This window comes from Marmota monax, unplaced genomic scaffold, assembly GCF_021218885.2.
Source record: "Marmota monax isolate L192 unplaced genomic scaffold, Marmota_monax_Labrador192_F-V1.1 WCK01_AAM20220418_F8-fsc00025, whole genome shotgun sequence".
Taxonomy (NCBI): Eukaryota; Metazoa; Chordata; class Mammalia; order Rodentia; family Sciuridae; genus Marmota; species Marmota monax.
Window position 1 is genome coordinate 10,875,020 of NW_026691950.1, and position 26,865 is coordinate 10,901,884.

The 26,865-nt window shown below is 37.4% G+C and overlaps 1 protein-coding gene across 2 annotated transcripts in view; it reads right to left on the reverse strand.

Moving 5' to 3' along the window:
* Scfd2 (sec1 family domain containing 2) overlaps positions 1-26,865 on the reverse strand; it is a 412,892-nt gene that overhangs the window by 312,723 nt on the left and 73,304 nt on the right. The window lies entirely within an intron of this gene.

Below are 26,865 nucleotides of genomic sequence, written 5' to 3' on the forward strand. Positions count from 1 at the left end.
TTATTTATGCATGCTCTCCCTGCATATTCAATTAATAAGCTTTCACAGACTATCTCCAATAGCCAGACATTATGTTAAGACTAAGAAAAATATGACAAGACATGCTGTCTGTCCTGAAGAAACTACACCATAAAAAAGTGGAATACCGTTTTTAGAGATTATATATTATTTTGAAAGTAACTTAAAGGTCTTACTCCATTTTTTAAAAATACAAAATTTAAAAGAGTAGATGTTGCATTTTGAGTGTGCCTTATGCCGAGGTCGGAGAATGGCAATCAGCAAACCTAAAGACAACCTGGAACTACATTAAAAGTTTGGGTAAGCCCAGCACAGTGGCTCACACCTGTAATCCCAAATACTCAGCAGGTAAGGGAGGAGGACCACAAGTTCAAGCCCAGTCCCGGCAACTTAGCGAGACACTGTCTTAAAAACAATAAACGTAAAAAGGGATGGGGATGTGGCTCAGAGACAGAATCTTCCTGGGTTCAATCCACAGAGAAAGAAAGAAAAAGAGAGAGAGAGAAGGAAGGAAAGAAGGAATAAAAGAAGGAAGGAAGGAAGGAAGGAAGGAAGGAAGGAAGGAAGGAAGGAAGGAAAGAAAGAAAGAAAGAGGAGGGAGGAAAAGAGAGGGTAGAAGGGAGACAGAGAATTATGGGTGAATAAATGGATATACCATATATATTGCACATTTTTAAAATGTTGATGTATGTATGTATCTTTTTTGTTCTTCTCCCTTTGAACTACTTTCCAATTAACCTGGGCCTGACGACTGTGGATAACTTCAGAAAGTAGGATCACCCATTCTCAATTAACCCTTTGCTATTTTCACAGATCTTGAGTAGAAAGAAAGAAAGAAAAAAAAAAACTCTTAGAGAGACATCTGTACTATCTATTTGCCTCTAATGCTTGGGGTTCTAGTCCCCAAACTGTAGATAGCTAGGATAACAAGTGTGTGGAGGTGGAAAAAGCAATGGGTTAATACTTAAGTGTGGTTGGGAAGATTTGCTTTGGCCAAGAGTTCTCAAACTGTGGTCAGGGAATCACTTAGGGACTTTTCCAGGGGGTCCTTGAGGCCAAAATGATTTTCATAGTAATACTAATACATTATTTGCCTTCTCCACTCTCAGTCTCTCAGGAGCATACAGTGACGCTTTCCAGAAGCTCTCTGTGTGTAATACAACAAATGATTGAATGCAGAAGTGGATAGGAGAATCCAGCTGTCTTCTATTAAGACAGGTATTAAAGAGATGTGTAAAATACAAAACGATGCCATTCTTCTCATTAAATATATGTTTTGAAAACTGTAATTATTTTCATTAAAAATATATTCATGTTAGGCATTCATAAGATATTGTTATTTTAGTGAATAACACTTATTATTATAATATTTAATGAATAAAAATAGCTCTGCTTTAATTTCTAAAATTATTAATATCAGTAGATATAAGCCATATAAACAAAAGTTTCTTGGCATCCACAACAATTTTCAAGAACATAAAGGGGCCCTATGCCCCAAATGCTTGAGATCCACTGGGTTAAACCACATACTAATTAGCCAAAAACACCAGCTAATGATTATGAATGTTAGGTTCATCAAGGACAATTTCTCCCTAGGATTTTACTATTACACTTTTGCTTTTTCTTTCCCTCTTCAGTTGCCTTATTTGGGTTGGATAATATATTCTCCAGCTGTATTTTAGAGTGCCCAGTCATGCACCTCTGTTCCTTCTATTGGAAAATAGTCCCTGACCTTAATACAATTCACTGTTGGGAAAACATTCCCTTACCCTCAAAATAAAATGCTCCTTTCCTTCCCCAAAGTTGGTAAAGTTAACCACATAGAATAACCTATAAAGGGCCAGGACTGGCAAGGGTCAAAACAATACAAATGTTGGATACATGTTCACGTTCAGCACACCCAAGCTGACAAAACCATGAAGCAATCACCTGGCTCATCTCACTTCCCAAACCAACAACGCAATCCAGGACAGGCTGCAGACAGTGTCCAAATCAAAAGAGAGCAAGAAGCTATTGCACATGAACAGAGACTAGCACGATAAAATATTAAGGAGATAGCGAGGGAGTGAGGGAGTATTTGTGTGTTGTGGGAGATCAGAATTAAGGTATAAGGAGAACTGTTCGTATTATAAGTGGGCCTTTAGAGTAGTTCTTGTGATACAACTGTTACGTGAAATCTTTTTTTCTCTTAAAATGGTGGCAGTTTTCAAAAGGAAACCAAGTGAACCATTCAAATCCTACTTCCCAGGTGAATCTTAATTCATTTACAATAATGACATCACTATATTTGGTTTGTTTATTTTAGCCAGCACATTTTACTTTTTTCTATATTGTTAGCAAATATAGTTAATTTTTTAAAAACAAATCTACACATGAGAGAAAACCAAATAGTTAACTAGGTGTAAGTAGAAAGGCAGCCAAGGAACATGTTCAGCTTATATGTACCAGGATGGCTTGTTCTATTTAAAATATGGAAACACTTCAATAATAATGATAAATGAAGTATGTATAAACACAGATGGCACACATACATACTTGCCAGCAATGATGACTGCATTAAAATTATTTAGTAGGCTTAGTATAAAAAGCATTACCTTTATTATAAAGTTTATATCTCAAGACAACCCAACTGCATAGAAAATTTTAGATATGATTATCTCTAGCATAAGCATAAAGACACGAGTAAAGACAGAACTCAAGATCACTATCCTTTTATGTTTTATTGCTGCAGGTGTATAGGGAAAAAATTCCCCTTGATGATACACAGCACCAAAACAAACCCTCTAAAAGCTACTTTGGAATAGAAGAAGAAAAAATGCCTCTGACTTAATTCATTTCTCTTCAAGGATGTGAATTTGATACAAGAAGGGTCTGAAATTGAAACCAGAGTGAATATGACCTCCAAAGTCTATCTGCTTTCAGTCAACCCTGGGGGGGAAAAAAAAACTTTTGTAAAAACCTTTAAGAGTTCGTATACAAAAACTTCATGCTAGTTCAAGCTAAAATACACTTAAGATGTTCAGGCAAATATCAAAGCATAAAAGAGTAACAGTGGAATTTTGCTTCAAATTTTCTCATTCATCCAACTAATAATGTCTTGATTTTAAGGTTTTATGATACGTAAGATCAAAATATAAGTGAAAATAATAATAATGGTTACTACAACCAACAGAGCCAATAAGGCCTCAAACTTTGCCCAGCCATTCTTCCCTCCACACCTCCAAGCTTAGGCCTACTCTAGCATATAACCCAGCAGTGGCCTCCAACCTGCATGAGGATACACTTTCCTTCCTGATGTTTCTATCTAGAGCATTCTCTCTCCAGATGGCCTCTCTTCATTCAGGTCTCCTCTCAAATATCATTTCTTCATTTGCACTGCTCCGTGCCTGAAGTAAGGCAGAACATCATGACAGAAGGTTGTAGAGAAGGAATATAGCTCAGAACACAGCAATCAGAAAGTTCTCACTTGGGACAACATAAAAACCCCAAAGGCACACTCCCACTGACCCACCTTCTCCAGCCATACTCTATGTGCCTATAGTTACCACCTAGTTAATCCCTATTAGTGGATTAGTCCACTGATTAGCTCACAACTCTCCTGATCTAATCGTTTCACCTCTGAACATTATTGCACTGTCTCACACATGAGTTTTTGGCAGACACCACATATCCACACCTTAATAAGAATATAATGTTAAGCAAAATAATCCAAACTCAGAAAGCGAAAGGTCCTATGATTTTTTATATGCAGAAGCTAGAGAGGAAAAAGAAAAAGAAAGGTAGGGGAGTCTCATGAAAATCAAAGGAGATGAGTAGAGTAAGCGACCAGTGGGAGGTAGGAGCAGAGGGAAAGGAGAAATACTGGGGAGTGAGTTTTGGCAAATTATATTGTCACACTGTTTGCGTGTACAGGTATGAATAATGAATACCACCACTATGTACAACTATAATATACTAATAAAAATACGAAGAAAAAAAGAGTAAGGTGACACTGATAACTGGTGACTCTCTTCAAGGAAAAGAGGAAATAAAATAGTATCTCATTAGAATGATAAACTAAAGAGCAATGAATTTAAAGACTGAAAATCGAAGGATACAGCGCTGCAGTTTCTGCCAGCCGTGCAAGCACCGTACTCAGGGCTGAATTCTGGGTTCGAGACGGGGGAAGGAAGCGGTCCATCTCGGTTCTCCACACCGGTCAGACCACAGAGGAGGCCAGCAGCCACCATGTTGGAAAGTTGACGTCACCATCCCTGTTTCGACTGACCGCAGCGCATTCAGCCATAGAACAGGTAATTTCAGGATGCAATTCGCCTGCGGCTTGCAGACAGATTGCTAGGGTTCAGTGCCTGGGTGCTTCTTAGAACCTGATCTTATCGGAGTGAACACCGAGCGCGGGGCGGCCGAGTTCCGGCTCCCGGAACCGTCCCGGAACCGCCCTGGCCCAGGGCTGCGGAGCCTGCGGAGGCTGCTTCTTGGACCCTGCTCCTATCAGAGCATACACCAAGCACTAAGCGGCCGAATTCCGGCTCCCGGAACTGAGCCCGCGGGGACTGCTTCTTGGAGCCTACACTTATAGGAGCTTACACCGAGCACGGAGCGGCCGAGTTCCGGCTCCCGGAACTTCCCTGGCTAGGAGCCCGCGGAAACTGCTTCTCGGTCCAGGTCCTGCTGAGGGCCGGTCAGGACTCACCCGATGCTTTGGTTGCCCAGCAAGGGGAACGAAATGCTGCCATTCGCATAGGATACCAACATGGCAGAGATCTGATGTCATCAGAAAGCGGTGGAGGAGACAACTTCATCAATACCAGGGACGACAGAAACAGTTGGTCTCCTGGTAGAGGGGTTGAGGCACAGACACCCGAGTCTCCTCAATTTGTCGTCGAGCCAGAGAGGAGGAGCCGGGCGGCCGCCAGCGCCCGGAGCAGGCCCAGCGGCTCGCCAGCGTGGTGACCGCGTGACCCCAATTGGAGAGGGGGCGGAGCGGAGCCGCCACCCGCACCCGCAAGGTGGGCAGACCCGTGACCCAGTGGTACATGGGCGTGGTAGGAGGGGCAGGGCAGAGACGCCGTTCGCGCTTGCAAGGTAAACAGACCTGTGATAGCCTGGTGGGTCAGGCCCAGTGGCCTGCCAGTGTGGTACAAACATCACCCCAACTGGAGTAGGGGCAGAGCAGATCCTTCTCCCACGCCCGGATCAGGCCCTGCCGGTGTGGTGGTCACGTGACCCCAATTGGAGTGGGGGCGGAGCGGAACCACCACCCGTGCCCGCAGGGTGAGCAGACCAGTGATCAACCTGCAGATCAGGCCCAGGGGTCCGCAGGCGTGGTAGGAGGGGCAGGGCAGATCCGCCGCCCGCGCCTCCAAGGTAGGCAGACCTGCAACAGACCGGCGGATCAGGCCCAGGAGCCTGCCGGCGTGGTACACACACCACCCTAATTGGAGTAGGGGCAGAGCAGAGTCACCGCCCGTGCCAGGAACAGGCCCAGCGTCCTGCAGGCGGGGTAGTCACGACACCCCAATTGGAGTAGGGGCAGAGCCTCCACCCGTGCCCGAAAGGTGGGCAGATCTGCGACCGACCAGCGGGATAGGCCCAGTGGCCTGCCGGTACGACAGACACATCACCCCATTTGGAGTAGGGGCAGAGTAGAGCTGCCGCCAGCGTCTGCAGGGTAGGCAAACCTGCAACCGACCGGCGGATCAGGCCCGGTGGCCTGCCGGCGTGGTACACTCGTCACCCCAATTGGAGTAGGGGCAGAACAGAGCCGCCGCCAGCGCCCAGAACAGGCCCAGTGACCTGCCGGCGTGGTAGCCACGACACCCCAATTGGAATAAGGAGAGAGCAGAGCCGCCGCCCGTGCCTGCAGGAAAGATACGCAAGCAGTATGAAAAGACAAGGAAAGAAAGGACCACAAGCAATGCAGGTCAACGCAACTTTAGAAGAGGTAACAGCTGCAGCAGATGGAATGTCAGATAAAGAATTCAGGATATACATGCTTCAGATGATCTGGAGTATCAAGGAAGACATTAAACAGCAAAATCACACAATGAAAGATCACTTCGACAATGAATTACGCAAACAAATCCAGGAAGCAAAGGATCAACTATACAGGGAGATAGAGGTTATAAAAAACAAACAAACAGAAATCCTAGAAATGCAGGAAGCAATAAACCAACTTAAAAACTCAATGGAGAATACTACCAGCAGAGTAGAACACTTAGAAGATAGAACATCAGACAATGAAGACAAAGTATTTCAACTGGAAAAGAACATAGACAGCTCAGCAAGACTGTTAAGAAACCATGAGCAGAACATCCAAGAAATATGGGATAACATGAAGAGACCAAACTTAAGAGTCATTGGGATACAGGAAGGTACAGAGCTCCAAACCAAAGGAATGAGCAGTCTATTCAATGAAATAATACGAGAAAACTTCCCAGACTTGAAGAATGAGACAGAATCCCAAATCCTAGAAGCCTACAGGACGCCGAATGTGCAAAATCATAAGAGATCCACACCTAGACACATTATAATGAAGATGCCCAACATACAGAATAAGGAGAGAATTTTAAAAGCTACAAGAGAAAGGAAGCAGATTACATTTAGGGGTAAGCCAATCAGGATAACAGCTGATCTTTCAACACAGACTCTGAAAGCTAGAAGATCCTGGAATAACATATTTCAAACACTGAAAGAAAATGGGTTCCAACCAAGAATTGTGTATCCAGCGAAATTAAGCTTCAGGATGGAAGATGAAATTAAAACCTTCCACGATAAACAAAAGTTTAAAGAATTCGCAGCTAGAAAACCATCTCTTCAAAACATCCTCGCCAAAGCATTACAGGAAGAGGAAATGGAAAATAACAATGAAAACCAACAGTGGGAGGTAGGACAGTAAAGGGGGGGGGGAATAATCAAAGAGGAAAACAAACCATGTTTAGTAACAGAAATAAACAAATATGGCTGGAAGAACAACCCATATCTCAATAATAACCCTAAATGTTAATGGCTTAAACTCACCAATTAAGAGACACAGGCTAGTAGAATGGATCACAAAACAAGACCCAACAATATGCTGCCTACAGGAGACGCATTTGATAGGAAAAGACATACATAGGCTGAAGGTGAAAGGTTGGGAAAAATCATATCACTCATATGGACTTCGGAAACAAGCAGGAGTGTCCATACTCATATCAAATAAAATAGATTTCAAGCCAAAGTTAATCAAAAGGGATAAAGAGGGACACTACATACTGCTTAAGGGAACCATACACCAACAAGACATAACAATCATAAATATTTATGCCCCAAACAATGGTGCAGCTATGTTCATCAAACAAACTCTTCTCAAGTTCAAGAGTCTAATAGACCACCATACCATAATCATGGGAGACTTCAACACACCTCTCTCGCCACTGGACAGATCTTCCAAACAAAAGTTGAATAAGGAAACTATAGAACTCAATAACACTATTAATAACCTAGACCTAATTGACATATATAGAGTATACCACCCAACATCAAGCAGTTACACTTTTTTCTCAGAAGCACATGGATCCTTCTCAAAAATAGATCATATATTATGTCACAGGGCAACTCTTAGACAATATAAAGGAGTAGAGATAATACCATGCATCTTATCTGATCATAATGGAATGAAACTGAAAATCAACCATAAAAGAAGGAAGGAAAAAGCATACATCACTTGGAGAATGAACAATAGGTTACTGAATGATCAATGGGTTATAGAAGACATCAAGGAGGAAATTAAAAAATTCCTAGAGATAAATGAAAACACAGACACAACATATCGGAATCTATGGGACACATTGAAAGCAGTTCTAAGAGGAAAATTCATTGCTTGGAGTTCATTCCTTAAAAAAAGAAAAAAACAACAAATAAATGATCTCATACTTCATCTCAAAATCCTTGAAAAAGAAGAGCAAAACAACAGCAAAAGAAGTAGAAGGCAAGAAATAATTAAAATCAGAGCTGAAATTAATGATATCGAAACAAAAGAAACAATTGAAAAAATTGACAAAAATAAAAGTTGGTTCTTTGAAAAAATAAACAAAATCGACAGACCCTTAGCCATGCTAGCGAAGAGAAGAAGAGAGAGAACTCAAATTACTAGCATACGGGATGAAAAAGGCAATATCACAACAGACACTTCAGAAATACAGAAGATAATCAAAAACTACTTTGAATCCTTATACTCCAATAAATTAGAAGATAGTGAAGGCATAGATAAATTTCTTAAGTCATATGATCTGCCCAGATTGAGTCAGGAGGATATAGAAAACCTAAACAGACCAATATCAATTGAGGAAATAGAAGAAACCATCAAAAGACTACCAACTAAGAAAAGCCCAGGACCGGATGGGTATACAGCAGAATTTTACAAAACCTTTAAAGAAGAACTAATACCAATACTTTTCAAGCTACTTCAGGAAATAGAAAAGGAGGGAGAACTTCCAAATTCATTCTATGAGGCCAACATCACCCTGATACCTAAACCAGACAAAGACACTTCAAAGAAAGAAAACTACAGACCAATATCTCTAATGAACCTAGATGCAAAAATCCTCAATAAAATTCTGGCGAATCGGATACAAAAACATATCAAAAAAAATTGTACACCATGATCAAGTAGGATTCATCCCTGGGATGCAAGGCTGGTTCAATATACGGAAATCAATAAATGTTATTCACCACATCAATAGACTTAAAAATAAGAACCATATGATCATCTCGATAGATGCGGAAAAAGCATTCGACAAAGTACAGCATCCCTTTATGTTCAAAACTCTAGAAAAACTAGGGATAACAGGAACATACCTCAATATTGTAAAAGCCATCTATGCTAAGCCTCAGGCTAGCATCATTCTGAATGGAGAAAAACTGAAGGCATTCCCTCTAAAATCTGGAACAAGACAGGGATGCCCTCTCTCTCCACTTCTCTTCAACATAGTTCTCGAAACACTGGCCAGAGCAATTAGACAGACGAAAGAAATTAAAGGCATCAAAATAGGAAAAGAAGAACTTAAATTATCACTATTTGCAGATGATATGATTCTATACCTAGCAGACCCAAAAGGCTCTACAAAGAAACTATTAGAGCTAATAAATGAATTCAGCAAAGGGGCAGGATATAAAATCAACACGCATAAATCAAAGGCATTCCTGTATATCAGCGACAAATCCTCTGAAATGGAAATGAGGACAACCACTCCATTCACAATATCTTCAAAAAAAATAAAATACTTGGGAATCAACCTAACAAAAGAGGTGAAAGACTTATACAATGAAAACTACAGAACCCTAAAGACAGAAATAGAAGAAGATCTTAGAAGATGGAAAAATATACCCTGTTCATGGATAGGCAGAACTAACATCATCAAAATGGCAATATTACCAAAAGTTCTCTATAGGTTTAATGCAATGCCAATCAAAATCCCAACGGCATTTCTTGTAGAAATAGAGAAAGCAATCATGAAATTCATATGGAAAAATAAAAGACCCAGAATAGCAAAAACAATGCTAAGCACGAAGTGTGAATCAGGCGGTATAGCGATACCAGACTTCAAACTATACTACAGAGCAATAGTAACAAAAACAGCATGGTACTGGTACCAAAACAGGCGGGTGGACCAATGGTACAGAATAGAGGACACAGAAACCAATCCACAAAACTACAACTATCTTATATTTGATAAAGGGGCTAAAAGCATGCAATGGAGGAAGCATCTTCAACAAATGGTGCTGGGAAAACTGGAAATCCATATGCAACAAAATGAAACTGAATCCCTTTCTCTCGCCATGCACAAAAGTGAATTCAAAATGGATCAAGGAGCTTGATATCAAATCAGAGATGCGCCGTCTGATAGAAGAAAAAGTTGGCTACGATCTACAGTCGGTGGGGTCGGGCTCCAAATTCCTCAATAGGACACCCATAGCACAAAAGTTAATAACCAGAATCAACAAATGGGACTTACTCAAACTAAAAAGTTTTTTCTCAGCAAAAGAAACAATAAGAGAGGTAAACAGGGAGCCTACACCCTGGGAACAAATCTTTACTCCTCACACTTCAGATAGAGCCCTAATATCCAGAGTATACAAAGAACTCAAAAAATTAGACAATAAGAGAACAAACAACCCAATCAACAAATGGGCCAAGGACCTGAACAGACACTTCTCAGAGGAGGACATACAGTCAATCAACAAGTACATGAAAAAATGCTCAACATCTCTAGCTGTCAGAGAAATGCAAATCAAAACCACCCTAAGATACCATCTCACTCCAGTAAGATTGGCAGCCATTAGGAAGTCAAACAACAACAAGTGCTGGCGAGGATGTGGGGAAAAGGGTACACTTGTACATTGCTGGTGGGACTGCAGATTGGTGCAGCCAATTTGGAAAGCAGTATGGAGATTTCTTGGAAAGCTGGGAATGGAGCCACCATTTGACCCAGCTATTCCCCTTCTTGGTCTATTCCCTAAAGACCTAAAAAGAGCATGCTACAGGGACACTGCTACATCGATGTTCATAGCAGCACAGTTCACAGTAGCAAGACTGTGGAACCAACCTAGATGCCCTTCAATAGACGAATGGATAAAAAAAATGTGGCATTTATACACAATGGAGTATTACTCTGCATTAAAAAATGACAAAATCATAGAATTTACAGGGAAATGGATGGCATTAGAGCAGATTATGCTAAGTGAAGCTAGCCAATCCCTAAAAAACAAATGCCAAATGTCTTCTTTGATATAAGGAGAGTAACTAAGATCAGAGTAGGGACGAAGAGCAGGAGAAGAAGATTAACATTTAACAGGGATGAGAGGTGGGAGGGAAAGGGAGAGAGAAGGGAAATTGCATGGCAATGGAAGGAGACCCTCAGGGTTATACAGTGGAGGGGGTAGAGAGAGAGGAGGGGAGGGGAGGGGAGAGGTGGGCAGGGGGGAGGGTGGAGGATGGGAAAGGCAGCGGAGCACAACAGACACTAGTATGGCAATATGTAAATCAATGGATGTGTAACTGATGTGATTCTGCAATCTGTGTATGGGGTGAAGGTGGGAGTTCATAACCCACTTGAATCAAAGTGTGGAATATGATATGTCAAGAAATTTGTAATGTTTTGAACAACCCACAATAAAAAATTAAAAAAAAAATAAAAATAAAAATAAATAAAGACTGAAAATCAGCCCCTTTTATTCCTGATCAAAGGAGCCCTATTGAGACTAACTTGTTTGTCTTTAATTTTGCCAAGATCTTGCCTTATAATAAAAATTGTAAAATTAAATTAGAACCCCACTCAATCCAAGTCTTATGAATTAAAAGACCTTTCTAATAATTTATTCTTGACAATACTACCACAGTCTGGAATGGTAACATCACCCCATCTCTAACTCCTTCTCCAGTGGTGATTTGCCATGGATTTTGATCTAATGGCTATTATCCAGGTTTCAGTGATATTTTTTTATGATTGCACTGATTGCTTAGTTACTTTTTTACTTATTGCCCATATAAATTTCAAATCAAGATTTATTATACTATAAGAGAAAATCAGTTTCAGATTAAAATAGCACTTCCAGGAGACAAACTGGATGAAAGTAAAACCAGATTAATTTTGCTGGAAGATGGAAATGAGAAAATAAGAAGCAGGGAGAAAGCAGAAGCTCTGTACCTCAGGCAACACTTCCAGGCCTTGAACACCAGCAAGCACCATGAGAAGCTACCAGAAGAGGCAGCAGAGGAATCACAACAGAAAACTGCTCAGTTCCACACATGGAACTGATTCTGCTGACTGTGTCCCTTTGTTCCTGGGGTACCTGACATTACGTTGAAGGAGTCAAATTTCAATATCAGCAAGTTTCCTGAACATATTGTTTTCTCATTAGGAGCATTACTGAAACAGCTTTTCACAGCATCAGTTAACACCTCGAAAATCTGTTCCTATATAACTATCTCATCTGGATTATGCCTTTCCCCTTAGACCTTTAGTTTCTTCAACACAGGAAAATGTACAGATTTTAATCATGTTCTAAAACAGTAAGAGAAGCAACAATGACTCAGTGAGTTAAAATACACACACACACACGCATATGTATGTGTGTGTGTGTGTGTGTGTCAGTATTGAAACATGGAATCCTGATTGTGTCCCCACCACAGAGAGCAGAGAGAAAACCACTGAATACATAGACACTTCAACATTCTTCTTAAGGCTTTTACTGAAGAAATTATTTTTAAATTATGCAAATATACCACCATGAGTGGTTTGCCAAAAGGCTATTCTTTTATGAATAGGAGAGTGGATATCTATGATAAGTTTAAAAAATATTGTTACAAACTTTTGTTAATAAAATCTTGAACTCACTTTTAAAAAATTTTTTTTGTTGTTTAATAACTTATTGTGGTAACTACTTCAATGACAGTTCTGGAGGAAGAAAAAAAAATGACTTGGAATTTTAACACCAATTAAATTCATTAAAAGTTGAAGACCTATTCCAAATAGTATTTTTCCCCTATAATATTGATTCCAAATGATTTTCCCAGTACAAATGAGTACTAGTTCTGGTTACCATATTTAATCATGATTTCAGAGAGATGTCAAAACATCAAAGAAGTATAGTCACAAGTAATATGCTAGGAGAAAAGATCTGGTGCCAAAAAGTTTAAAGCCCTAATTTGTATTGTGTCCTATCTAGTTACTGTTATCTTTGAAAAGTAATACAACTTCAGCTTTATGCATTTAATTTGGGACCCAGATATTTGCAGACACGGGCAGTAGCAGATTCTACAGAAATGTATTTATGTAGTCCCTCAAAGGAATTTTTGTTTTCTTCCCCCCAGAAGAGCATGGACTGGTCACCAGATGTGGAGCCCATATGGCACATGCACACAAGAGCCCTGGGACAATAAGAAAGGAGCTAATAAGCTCAACAGGCAGGAGCAACCATTCTAAGATGATGGACAAATGGCTGCTTCTACTGACTTTCTGGAAAAAATAAATAAATCACTTTATTTTTAAACACAGAAATATGCCTTGGTCAGTCATTTCTCTAACTCATTTTTTTAGTTTGAAAGAAAATTTATCCACATGTAGTCTATTGCTTGGTCTAAATTCTGTCTTTTTCACATGAAATTTGTGGTAAAGGAAAGAAAACTGAATCAGGAACAGATAGTAAAATTGCTTTAACTGGTGAAGAGTTAAATTCTGTTTGCTTGAACTTTCAAGGATCTGTTACAGCAAATCAGTCACTAAAGGCCTATATATTCTGTTTCTGACTTACTCTTGGATTTAATCCTTCGTCTCCCACTTTCAGCCCTTTATCCACAAAGGTGTACCTTAAAAACCCAGCCACGGTAAAAGGTCCTGAGGTCTACCGTGTGCTATTGGGACTGTGCCCTTGTGTGTATAGTCCTCACTACCTTGCATGTCTTTCCTAACCACCCTAACTAGCAAGTTTCCTTCCTTCAGAACATAGTTTAAGTGGTAACTGCTAATGGAAAATGTTTTTGACCTGCCTACCCCAAATTATGCCTTTTTAACACCATTTAAAATGAGCCACTGGAAATAAATTCACCAATACTTTTCTTTTTTATTATTTTTTAGAGCATATAGAGCACAAATTTTTCATATCTCTGGTTGTATACAAAGTATATTAACACCAATTTTTATTTTCATACATGTACTTTGGATAATGATGCCCATCACATTCCACCATCATTTCAAACCCCATGGCGCCTCCCTTTCCCTCCTACCCCTCTGCCCTATCCAGAGTTCATCTATTCCTCCCATGTCCCCCCTCCCTACCCCACTATGAATCAGCCTCCTTACATCAGAGAAAACATTTGGCATTTGGTTTTGGGGGATTGGCTAACTTCACTTAGCATTATCTTCTCTAACTCCATCCATTTACCTGCAAATGCCATGATTTTATTCTCTTTTATTGCTGAGTAATATTCCATTGTGTATATATATATCACTTTTTTTTATCCATGCATCTACTGAAGGGAATCTAGGTTGGTTCCACAGTCTAGCTATTGTGAATTGCACTGCTATAAAAATTGATGTGGCTGTGTCCCTGTAGTATGTAGTTTTTAAGTCCTTTGGGTATAAACTGAGGAGTGGGATAGCTGGATCAAATGGTGGTTCCATTCCCAATTTTCCAAGAAATCTCCATACTGCTTTTCATATTGGCTGCACCAATTTGCAGTCCCACCAGCAGTGTATAAGTGTACCTTTTCCCCCACATCCTTGCCAACACTTATTGTTGTTTGTATTCATAATAGCTGTCATTTACCAGACCTTAAACTATACTACAGAGCAATAGTAACAAAAACACCTTGGTATTGGCACCAAAACAGACTGGCAGATCAACGGTACAGAGTAGAGGACACAGAGACTAACACACAAAATTACAATTATCTTATATTAGACAAAGGTGCCAAAAACATGCATTGGATAAAAGATAGCTTCTTCAACAAATAATGCTGGGAAAACTGGAAATCCATTTGCAACAAAATGAAATTAAACTCCTATCTCTCACCATGCACAAAACTCAACTCAAAATGGATCAAGAACCTAGGAATAAAACTAGAGACCCTGCGTCTAATAGAAGAAAAAGTAGGCCCTAATCTCCATCAGGTGGGATTAGGCCTCAACTTCCTTAATAAGACTCCTGTGGTGCAAGAATTAAAATCAAGAATCAATAAATGGGATGGATTCAAACTCAAAAGTTTCTTCTCAGCAAAAGAAACAATCTGTGAAATGAATAGAGATCTTACATCTTGAGAGCAAATTTTTACCCCTCATACATCAGATAGAGTACTAATCTCTAGGGTATATAAAGAACTCAAAAAGTTAAACACCAAAAAAAACAAATAACCCAATCAATAAATGGGCCAAGGATCTGAACAGACACTTCTCAGAAGATGAAATACAATCAATCAACAAATATATGAAAAAATGTTCATCATCTCTAGCAATTAGAGAAATGCAAATCAAAATGCCTCACCAATACTTTTCTATTCTCAAAAGAAGGAAACAAAGATAGATACTGATGAAAGATGACATTTATAGAGGTCTCTATGGCATACTCCATGCAAATTGTTTTATGCAAGTATCATTCAAGGTTATAGAATTGATATTCTAAAAGCTCCTACAAAAGTATAAAAAGAATATATCACAGATCCTGCAGAAACACAAAGAACATAAAAATTATTCATTTCAGCTGAGGTAGGATGAAAATGGTGACAATTTCTTCATTTTTCTCCTTTAGGAAGTGAAGTTTAATTTTTTCCCTTTGGCTCTGTGATAGTCTCTTCAAGTTCTGGAACTTCCAAGGCCAAGTTATAAGAAGGCTTGCAGTTTTTACCAATCTCCCCAAAACAATTTCTCTGGGCCACTTAGCCTCCACTTGAGAAGTCAGACTACCCTGAGACTGCCATGTTGGAAAGTCCACTGTAGGCCCTACAGCCAAACCCATCCTTCTGTTTCCTATGTATACCAAACAAGTGGCAGAAGCCATCTTGGGTCCTCCCCCCACCATAGGAGTATTACCAAGTTACCTCAGTAGATGCCATGTGAAGCCAGAGAATTGCTGAGCTGAGCTCTGTCTGAATTCTTGCCACACAAAATCATGAACTATAACCAAACTCTTACTTTAAGCCACTGAGTTTTGGGGTAATTTGCCATGCAGCAGTATATACCTGGAAAACCTAATGCTCATAAATAACTACAATAATCATTTTGATGTGTATCCAATGTTTCTATTAATTCTTTCTAAGCACCTAAGTTCCTTCTACTGTCTTCATGTTTTTAATTATATAACAGATGAGTTCATATATATATATGCAGTTTTATTTTTCATATCCATATAAACTATTTTTCCATTAACATGACATAACATATCTCCACATCATTAAAAATATTCTTCCAGGGCCCAATTTGACCACATTTATCCTGTTATTTTTCTTATCCATAAGTATCATGTATATCTATCTTTGTCTTCATGGAAAATGCTGTTCCCATTTTGTTTTCACTTTAAACAAATCAACTTACAAAAAACAAAGAATACATCATCCCTACATAGACTAACTAGTAAAAGGAAACTTTTGTACTCTCTTGTAAAACCACATCATAGATGTTAAGAAAAATCACATGAATGGATTACAAGAGCTCCATGAATCAACGTGGCAGCCTATCAATTTTCAACACATATTTTCCCCTGGAATAGGCTTTTGGGGAATTTAATTTTGCTCATTTACTATGTTTTTTAAATAACTTTAAATTGGAAGATTAAAAAACAGTGTTTCCTATATATGTGTTAGGGAAGGCTCCTATTAAAATATATGGTGTGACCAATGTCACTGTGGGTTTTTTTTCCACAAATATAAAATGATATGTCACTCTAAAAGATGTATTTCCACAATGTTTGTAAAATGATACCACAACACCAGACTGCAGGTTATAAACCAGTACTGCTCCCACTGCAAGCACATAACAAATGGTCCTCCTTAAGAGCGCCCCTCTGTGCAGCTCTGTATCATTCCACAGTCATCACTTCAGGCACCCACAATCTCTGGAAAGAAAAATCCAGAGTGAGCCGTGTCCATTCAACACTTCACACTTCTGCTGTCAGCTCGTTGACTCAGAAGTAAAAAAGTGACAAAGGGGACTGCCAAGGCACACACATGCGGTCAGCCACTTCAGGTAAGCCAGATTCAACCATATCCCCAATGTCCCTGGCCAGAAAGGAACTGGAATATTTCTTGAAATATTCCTCCAATTTTTGAACATTAACAGCCCTTGACCAAAACAAAGCCAAACAAAACACCTCAATAAATAACTCACTCTATCTAGCCTTTGAGAATAGGAAAAAAAAAAAATGGAAAACAGAGGAGAAATCTATGCTCACACTCAAACCTACTACTGTCTAGCCTCAGGACTCACTAGTGTTAAGCTAAGTTCTAGCACCCTCAGAATGATTATATCAGAAGTGCTCTAGATAGTCAGCCAGCTAAGGGACAAGCCACATTGATACTTAAGAATCCAGATGTTTAAAAGAAGAGAAAAAAAATCTCAGCAACCACTAGGGTGACCAGACTGGTACAAACAGCTAGAGGGAGTGGCTCAGATGGAAGATGGAATCAGTGCAGGGAAGCATACTCTGTTATTATTTCCCTTGGTCAAGCAAACCGGAATGGTACCCTTCTTGTTTTTTCCCAGATGAACCCACCCACATTCACCTTCAGTCCCTGGCATAAAGTCTGTATTTGAAACTTTTTTGGTTGACCCATAAAATACTTAGAACTAAAATTGTTAGCCTTGAATTTACTTTGCCTGATTACTAACTCTGGCTTCCAGCTGGAATAACACATGATATCACTGCTTCTAGGGCAAGCCCAGTTTAAAAGCAATAGTTCACAGAGCCTATGCATTTGACTCTCATTTCTAATCACGTGCTTGGCACAAATTCACCTAACTCCAAATCTGGCAATGTGTCCATCCTGGGTAAAGGAATAAGAAGTTCATGGATATTAGCTTCTCTATTTTTCCATTTGTCTCTCTCCTTTATTATTCAAAAATACAATATTTTAATGCATTAGAGAACAATAATAAAATATTTTGCATAAAACAGTAAAATTGAATGATAAATATTTTTAAAAATGTGTAAGCCTCTTAAAGTTGAAATAAAGGCTTGGTAAGGAGTGAAACTCAAGATGAAAATCTAACTTGAATGCAAAACATTTTTAATAAACATTTAATTTATTTTTTAATTGTTGCATTTAGTTATACATAAAAGTAGAATTTATTGTGACATGTTCATACATGCACATGACAATAGTTTGGTTACTTTTATTCTGCTGTTCCTTCCCTTCCCCTTCCCTCCTCCTTCCCCCTCATTCACTTTCCTCTACTTCACTGGTTTCTCTTCTATTTTCATGAGATCCCTCCCTTTTAAAAAAATTCCTTATTTTCCTCTAACTTCTGCAGGTAGGAGAAAACATTCAACCCATGACTTTCTGCATCTGGTTTATTTCACTCAGCATGATATTCTCCAGTTCTATCGATTTATCAGCAAACGACATTTCATTCTTCTTTATGACTGAGTAAAACTCCATTGTGTATATTTACCACATTGTCTTATCCAATCATCTACAGAGGGACACCTAGACTGGTTCCATAGTTTGGCCGTTGTGAACTGTGCTGCTATAAACACTGGTATGCATGTATCACTACAGTATACTGATTTTAGTTCTTTTGTATAAATACCAAGGAGTGGGATAGCTGGGTCATCAGGTGAGTCCATTCCAGATGTACTAATTTACAGTTCCACCAACAATGTTCCCCACATCCTCACCAGCAGTTATTATTATTTGTATTTTTGATGATTGCCATTGAATGCCAAACTTATAGATAGATCAAGGAAAAGCAAGTTAGTAGGAAACTTTGCATTTTAGTGATTCTGGAACTCATAATATCATCAATTTAAACACATAAAAATTTGAGCTTTTATTAATGAGTTATATAGACCTTTCATGTATTAAGAACTTTTTTTTCCCTCATACCTGAGAATAAGTATGAAAGTGGCCAACAGCCATTCTGATGCCTTACCCCAGGACAAATATTCCAGTAGTGCATAGTAGTGAAGAGCCTGGCTTGAGAATCAGACAGACTTGGCTTTTAACCTGACTCTGATACTAGCAAATGGAATCAAATTCATGACATGTCCAACCTCTGCTATGCAGTTCACAAGTTCAAATCAGCAATTTAAGAAATGTATTTAAGAAAATTGGTTGATCAGAATCTAGGACTTTCTTATAGAGGCAATACTATTGATACAAAACTTAGGTACTCAGACCAACCTACAATATTCTATTTGGGCCTGTATCCCTGGTGATGGCACAAATAGTGCTAAGGTGCCTATTTCTAATCCACATTACAAAATAAGTTGCAGCATAAGCAAGAGACATTATATGTTTCGGTTTTATAATTTCACTGTTTGGAAGACATAACACGCTCAAAAGATGGCTATTTCATGGAATACAACAGAATAATTTCTTTTGGAAAAGGTTTTTCAGCATTTTCTTTACTCATTTGGGGATGACACCTCTAGCAATGAATTAGAGGGCAGAGGCTTCCCTGGAGAGAAAAGAAAGTAATTAGAAGATTTATGTTTCTGAAAAATAGTAATATGTATGTATTAACATATATTGTTATTATTGTTATATATGTTATATATATGTTATATATATTATGTTATATGTTATATATGTTACATATTTTTATTTATTATATGTTATAATGTTATTATTAACATATGTTATTATCATATAATATAATAATATGTATATTACTAGTTATACATATATATGTTGTAGGAGAACACAATACCTTTATTTTATTTTTTTAAAACTAAATTTTTTTTGACACAATATCTTTATTTATTTTTATGTAGTGCTGAGGATCAAATCCAGTGCCTCAAGTGTGCGAGGTAAGTGCTCTAACACTGAGCCCCAGACCTAGTAATGTTTATTAATTATCCTACCTATATGAGAGTGCCCCCCAGGTGTTCTGAATTGCAAAAAGGAGCAGAGGAGTAAAATCCTATCACTTAATAAGAGTCTAATCATGTGAACACTTGAGGAATAAATATGTTAGGCTACTCAGATCTCAGATTAAATTCCTGCCATTAATCTGGAACTTTTCTCAATTTGTGTGGAAAATTTTAAAACTCCAACAATTTAGTACTGTGCTAAGATAAATAAATCTTCATAAAGTATGAAGATGAACATATTTGCATATGAAAATACAGATAAGCAAGACTAAGTAACGGAATGTCTGTAAGCCAATATGTTACTCAAAATCAGACAACCTCCTCCTCCCAGTTACAGGCAAGCCTTGGCCAGGGCAGACCTCCACTGAAGGCACAGGACAGACTGACCACCCCCTGTTCCCAGCTCACTCTAAAGAAGAGTAGAGAAAGAATCAGCAGCTGCTACCCAGTGAGAGCAGATCCTAACCCTGAAGAGTGGCTCAAGGACCCTCCAAGAACAATAAAAGCAGAGTTGAGCCTAGCCAACCATCCCAAAATTACCAGCCAGACAAAACACCTCTGTTGCTAGGAGAGGAAGGAGTAGAATGTCAGAAAGAGGCGAGAGTGTGCCTAGGAAAACCCTTCGTCATGGAAATCAGGAGAGGGAGAAGATGGTTTTGCTCCAATACTTGCCCCTGCAGTTATTCTGAAAAGCAAATTTCACAATTTGCCTTCTCAGCAAAAATCCTATCAAAATCTTTCCCTCATCTATAAACAGTGCCCAGGTCTGGTTTAGGAAATCAACTTTCTCTGTTCTTTCCTCACCTTTTTTTTTTTTTTTTAATGATATAACAGATGTGTTTGCAAGTGACAACATACCATGGTGCTGAATGACTCTGGATATCAAGGTCCTTGCCCACCGAAAACTAACTGGTAAAAACTTCCCAGAAAAATTCAATCCTAACTATAATCAATAAAAAATAAATAAATATTTAAAAACAGGACCACCTAAGGGGACAGTGAAGTCAGGAACAGCACAAAAATGAGCTATTCTATTTTCAAGCCAAGCCATATGGCTTCAGAGCTAATAAAAGCATTAGACAACTCAAAAGGCAAAACCCACCAAATTGTTACAGAACAAGCAAATACAGTATTATTTAGTTTGTATGAATTTAGTTTGTTTTAGAAAAAGGTAATCTAAAATTTAATATATTTTAAAAATGAATCCTACCTATGAAAAACTACTTTGGCAACTAATGATATAGTATGGTCTATGTTTCATTGCAAAGAGAGATAAAACTTAAAACTAAAGCAATATTATACCTGTATTATCTTGAGTGGCTTTATAATTCACTTGTATTTTAAAGTCATTTTCCAAGTTGTATTTCTTGATGTAAAATATAAATTGTGCCTAAAGAAATAACTAGAAATGTATAATACATATATTTAGAAAGCATGTGCTTTAGGAAACATAAACACAGCTGCTTCCTCTACTCCATATAGTCTGCTAGTATTTTATAACCACAGTAAATAATCCTACACCCAATAAAAGTTTTTCCTGTTACAACTAGCATAAAAACATCAGCTATACATTGCAGGTTTAAAAAACAATATTGCTAAACATTATCAAACATATATCAAAATATAAAAAGACATTAACATTTTTCAAAGTGACAGACTCATTCTTCCTCAATAAATTTTAATTTAGGAAAACAATATTAAGGTGAGAATATTATTAAGGGATTACTCACATAGAATAAGTTGGCATTTTTTAATATTTTGGCTCAGCTAAAAGAATAAATAATAATTACCATTTATTGAGCAATTGGTATTTGCCAGGCCCTGAAACTTAGTGATACAGACATATGATCTCACTCAATCCTGAAATAACACCGGAGAGTAAATGCTTTCTTCCTACTTAGATGAGGAAATAAATTCAAAGTCTTTGCTACACTGTAAAAAAGGTATTCTTCATGTCATTACCAACAAATTAAATAAATCTGTACTCTTAGAAAGCAAAGTTATGGGAGTAAGAAATTCTGATGTGTTCTTACACTGTAGGTAACTATAATTTACTGTTTCAAAAATGTTAGAAGAAAGGATTTTGAGTTTTCACCATAAGGAAATGATAAATGAAGAGATGTGTTTAACTTAATTTAAACATTATACAATTTATACATGTAGAAAACATCACATTATCCCATTAATATGCATGCAGTTGTATGTTTTTATGTATTCATTAAAAATAAATTGAATTTAAATTTTTTTTTAAAAAAATCAGTGTGATGCCCTAATTATAAACTGATAAAATAAAAGTAATTTAAAAGAAAAAAAAACAAAGAAAGCAAATCTACTTGGGGAACATATTCATTAATACCATAAATGTTTCTGTGTTCAAGTTAAACTTGTTCCTTTTTAAAACAGAAACATAATGATTTGATAATTAGCATACATATATTCACTGCCTAAAATACTGTCTGTGATTTTGGACACTAAAGAGAAAAAAGAGTCACGAACATACTTTATTTCCTTTGGCTTTTTAAAATATATTCATATGCTAATAAATGAATATTTATATAGCATTTTATATGTTCAAAGGAGGAACTCTGAAAAAATGAATATTTTCAGAGTTCCTCCTTTGAACATATAAAACGCTATTTCTTAATAGAATTCCTAAATCACTTCTAAGAGCCTAAGTCAAATGAGAGTCTTGTGAACAGTCCTCAGCTCTGTTGCTGACTCTCGTGAGATCACCAGAACCTGTGACCCATGAGCTAGCAGTGAGTTGAAGAAATTCTGCAAAACATTTTGAATTGTAGATTTCCAAGACTGATTTCTTTTTCTTAACCAAGGTCGCCTATAAGGTTACTTAGGCCATAAAGTCAACACTGAGGTTTCAGTGATGGAGGCCTGGTAGAAAACAGTAGAAATAAGTCTTCCCAAAGAAATAAACAATTTTTAACATTAGCTGAGCTTTCTCAGTGGCTCTCAAGCCCTTGGGAAAAGCTAAACATTGCCCTCGTGCTCAAAATAAACTCAAATGCTCCATTTTCTAATCAAAGTCTGTAAAAGAGACAGATGACCATACATTATAACCTGTTACACTAATGGATGAGTGCATACTGTATAAAATAAGCATGTTCATAGACAAAGAGCAATTATAATGGCCAGTTTATGAGTTTGCCTATGCTAAAACCCTAACTTTTAAGGATCCAGAAATGACTAACACAGTGCTAGCCAGGGTGATATGCAATTATGATGAAAGTAGAGTCTTAGTATTTTAAATGTTTACTTCTTTTCCCCAGTCCTTTTTTCTTTTTTCTATTTGCTGAAAGCAAAACACCAAATACCGTGTTCACATCTAGTAGTCTAACAGTCTAATAGGAAACAAAAGATTCTGAAAGTTAATTAGAAATAAATTAAAATATTAAGAGTTTGTCAAATTTCTTCAAAAACCTCTAATAAATTGACAGATTATCTTTCTTAGGAGAAAAGCTCTATCTATTCTTGTTTAGAAACACTTTTATTTGGTTTGGGGCTACCTACTCTCACTTTGGAGCTACATTCTCCAGAGTGAAGGGTTTGTGTCCACCTGGTAGGGCAAGGGTCAAGAGGGAGGTTGCAAAAGTAACTTAAAGCAGGTTATCAGAGCACAGAGGGAGTCTATAGGGAGAGGCAATCACATCCCAGTGCAAGAGACCAGGGCCAAAGCTAGTGAGGAGGTTTTCTATGCACAGGTATGCCAGGGTCTAGTGCAGGTTATTGAAGCCCAAGGGAATAGAGGGGGCATCCACATGAAGGATGAGGTAGGCAAGTCCCAGTGCAAAGTACAAGAACCTAAGCAAGTTGAGGAAGGTGTCCACATGACTATCAAGGACCAAAAGTGGTAAAGAAGACATCCTGGGGAGACGGACAGAGATGGGATTATGCAGCAGCAGCCCTGCTTGGCTTATCAGAATCAGAAGGTCTCCATGCAAAGGCTAGGGGACAGCAACTAAATCCAGCAATGTTTGTGTGTGTGGAAACATACCATTGTGTGTGTGTGTAGGACCAGAAATACAATAAAGACTATTTAACATTTAAAATTTTTGAAGTACAATTCATCATATTAACAGATTAAGGGAGAATAATGAAATAGTCACCTAAAATTTCCAAATCTGCGTAACATAAAATTCAATACTAGTTGAATTAACAAACACAAAAACCTCATCAAGCTAGAATTAGGATAGAATTTCCTTAGCCTGAATAAAAATAAAATAAGGGGATGAGATTGTGGCTCAGTGGTAGAGCACTTGCCTAGCATGCATGAGGCACTAGGTTCAATCCCCGGTGCCACAATAAATAAATAAATAAATAAATGTAGTGTGTCCATCTACAACAAAATATATAAATATATATTATATTATATATTTTAACATATATATGTTAAAAAATAAAATAAAACCTCAGAAAATATAATATCAAATCATAAAATTCTGGAACATTTCTTTAAAGTCAGAATTAAGATGAAGATGCCTAACATCATGACCTGTTTTTAACAGTGGCCTAGTATTCCTAGTCAATGTATTAAAGTAAGAAAGTGGTAGCAAAAGTGAAAAGGAAAAAATAAAACTGCCATTATTTGCATGTGATATTATTGCCTACATAAAAGATCTAAAAGAATAAATGAATAATAGCAAGAAGTAAGGAAACAAGTTTTTTTTGGTACATAATCACTATCCAAAAGCTGAGCTATTCCTTAATGCCAGCAATCAACTACAGAAGAATTGAATTTTAAAAAACCAAATTCAAAATAGCATTAAAGTCTTTAGAATATCCATGCACAAATCTAATAAATCTCTTTTTCAGAGAAGAGCATAACACTGGACATACGGACTCAAAATCCCTGACCAATAAAATAGACTAGAAACTAAAAACTATAACCTACTTTACATGGCAGCTTAATACATTATGGATCAATGTGGAAAAGATAAATATATTTTATCTTTAAAACATCAACTAAAATGGCTTAAGTAATAGAATAATTATTGTTATAGTTTGGATAAAGGTGTCCCACAACAAACCCAGGTGCACTTCAACAGATGAATGGATAAAGAAAATGTGGCATGTATACACAATGGAATATTACTCAGCCTTAAAGAATGAAATTATGGCATTTGCTGGTAAATGGATGAAACTAGAGAATACCATGCTAAGTGAAATAAGCCAATCCCAAAGAACCAAAGGCTGAAATGTTTTCTCTGATATGCAGATACTAATTCACAATTGTAGGGGATGGAGAGGGAAGAATAGAGGTACTTTGGATTAGACATAGGGGAGTGAAGGAAGGGATGGGGATGTAGGGGTAGGAACAATAGTAGAATGAATCATACAGTATTATCCTGAGTGCATATATGATTACACAACTGATGTAACTCTAAATCATGTACGACCAGAAGAATGAGAGTTATACTTCATTTATGAATGATGTGTCAAAATACATTCTTTTGACATGTATAACTAAGTAGAACAAATTTTAAAAAGACTGAAAAAAAAAAGAGTCAGTGGCCACTAAGTTACAGTTAGATCAAAGCTAGAAGTTCTGGGGCATATTGTATTGTAGGGTGACTGTAAATAACAGTAACATGCTATCACGTTTTGAAAAGCTATAAGAAAGGATTTTGAAAGTTTACACCATCATGGAATAACAAATGTTTGAAGAGATAGATTATGGTTAATCTGATATGAACATTACACATTTATACATGTATCAAAACAAAACATCACAAAATTTAATTTTTTAAAAACTTTACTCAAATGAGAAAAAAGTCAATTATATTTGTTGTCAAATATGTTTATATGAGTAAAACTTTCAAAATTAAAAAAAAAAAAAGCTTACCAAAAGCTCTGCTGGAAGCAAGAGGTGTAGTGATTAGATTATGAGAGCTGTAACCTATCAGTAGATTCATCCATTTGATGGGGATCATTTTAAAGAACTGGGTGGTAACTGTGGGCTGGTGGGGCGTGCCTAGAGGAAGTGATCACTGAGGTATTCTCTTGGAGGTTATGTCTTGATCCTGTCTCCTTCTCTGTTTCCTGGCTGCCAGGATTGGAGCAGCTTTCCTCCCCCACCCCTTCCACCATAATCTTCTGCCTCATCTCAGGTCCAAGGAGGTGGCCAACCATGGACTAAAACCTCTGGAACCATGAGCCCAAATTAAACTTTTCCTCTTCTACATTGTCCTTGTCAGATATTTTTGTCATAGCAACCAAACACAATTATCATGTCACAGAGCAAGATATTTTGAAGTATTCTCAAAGTCATCACTTAGGACCCAGACCATTCTGTCTTCCTCAGGATGCCAGTGAGCTTCCCTTCTTATCACAAAGTGTGTAGAGTGTCACAAACATACATTAAGAGGCAGAAAAAGTGACTTGCTTCTATACTGTATATCTTTTCTATCAAAACAAAAGAAAACCCTCCCTAGAAACACCTCCAGTAAACTTCACTTTGCCTCGTTGTGCCTAGAACTGCTATATCAATCACCAAGTATGGAAATAGGAAGAGCAAGGTAATCTGAGATCAAACAGGATTTGCGTGAACCATATGGAAAACAGAAATTGAAACAAAATTGGTATTCTGCCAACATGAGAAAGAGAAAAATGACTATTAGAGAAGTAATCTACAATATAATAGAATATTCCATAAATAGTATAGGGAGATTGGGCTATCTATGTGGAAGACAAAAAAATAGATACTAATTATATCATAAATGTAAATAAATTCCAGATGGATTAAAAATTCGAATGTCAAGAATAGAAGTTAATTTACAGTGGAAAATACCAAACAATATATTTAGAAATTAGGGGTAGAAAAGGATTAATAATATAAAACATAAACACAAACTATAAAGAGTAATATTTAACATATTACTTATATGTTAAAATTTAAACTTTTATATAATAAAACATATCAAAATTAAAGTTGAAAGACAATCTGAGAGAGTATTTACATGATATAACTTTAAAAAGTCTAACATATAAAATGTCAGACCAGATTTTCGTGACACAACAGATAAAAAATAGGCAAAATACAAGAATGAATGATTCAGAGTAGAGAAAATTAAATAGCCAAAAATAAAAGATAAGATGATCAGCCTCATCGGTAGTCTAAGAATTGCAAATCTATACAAAGAAACAGTGATGAACAACTATAAAAATGGTTTAGTTTTATTCATATCATTTTTATTTATATACATGAATATGTGCAGGCATGCACACACACACGCACACATACACAAAAGCACCAGCTGAACAGCTTAA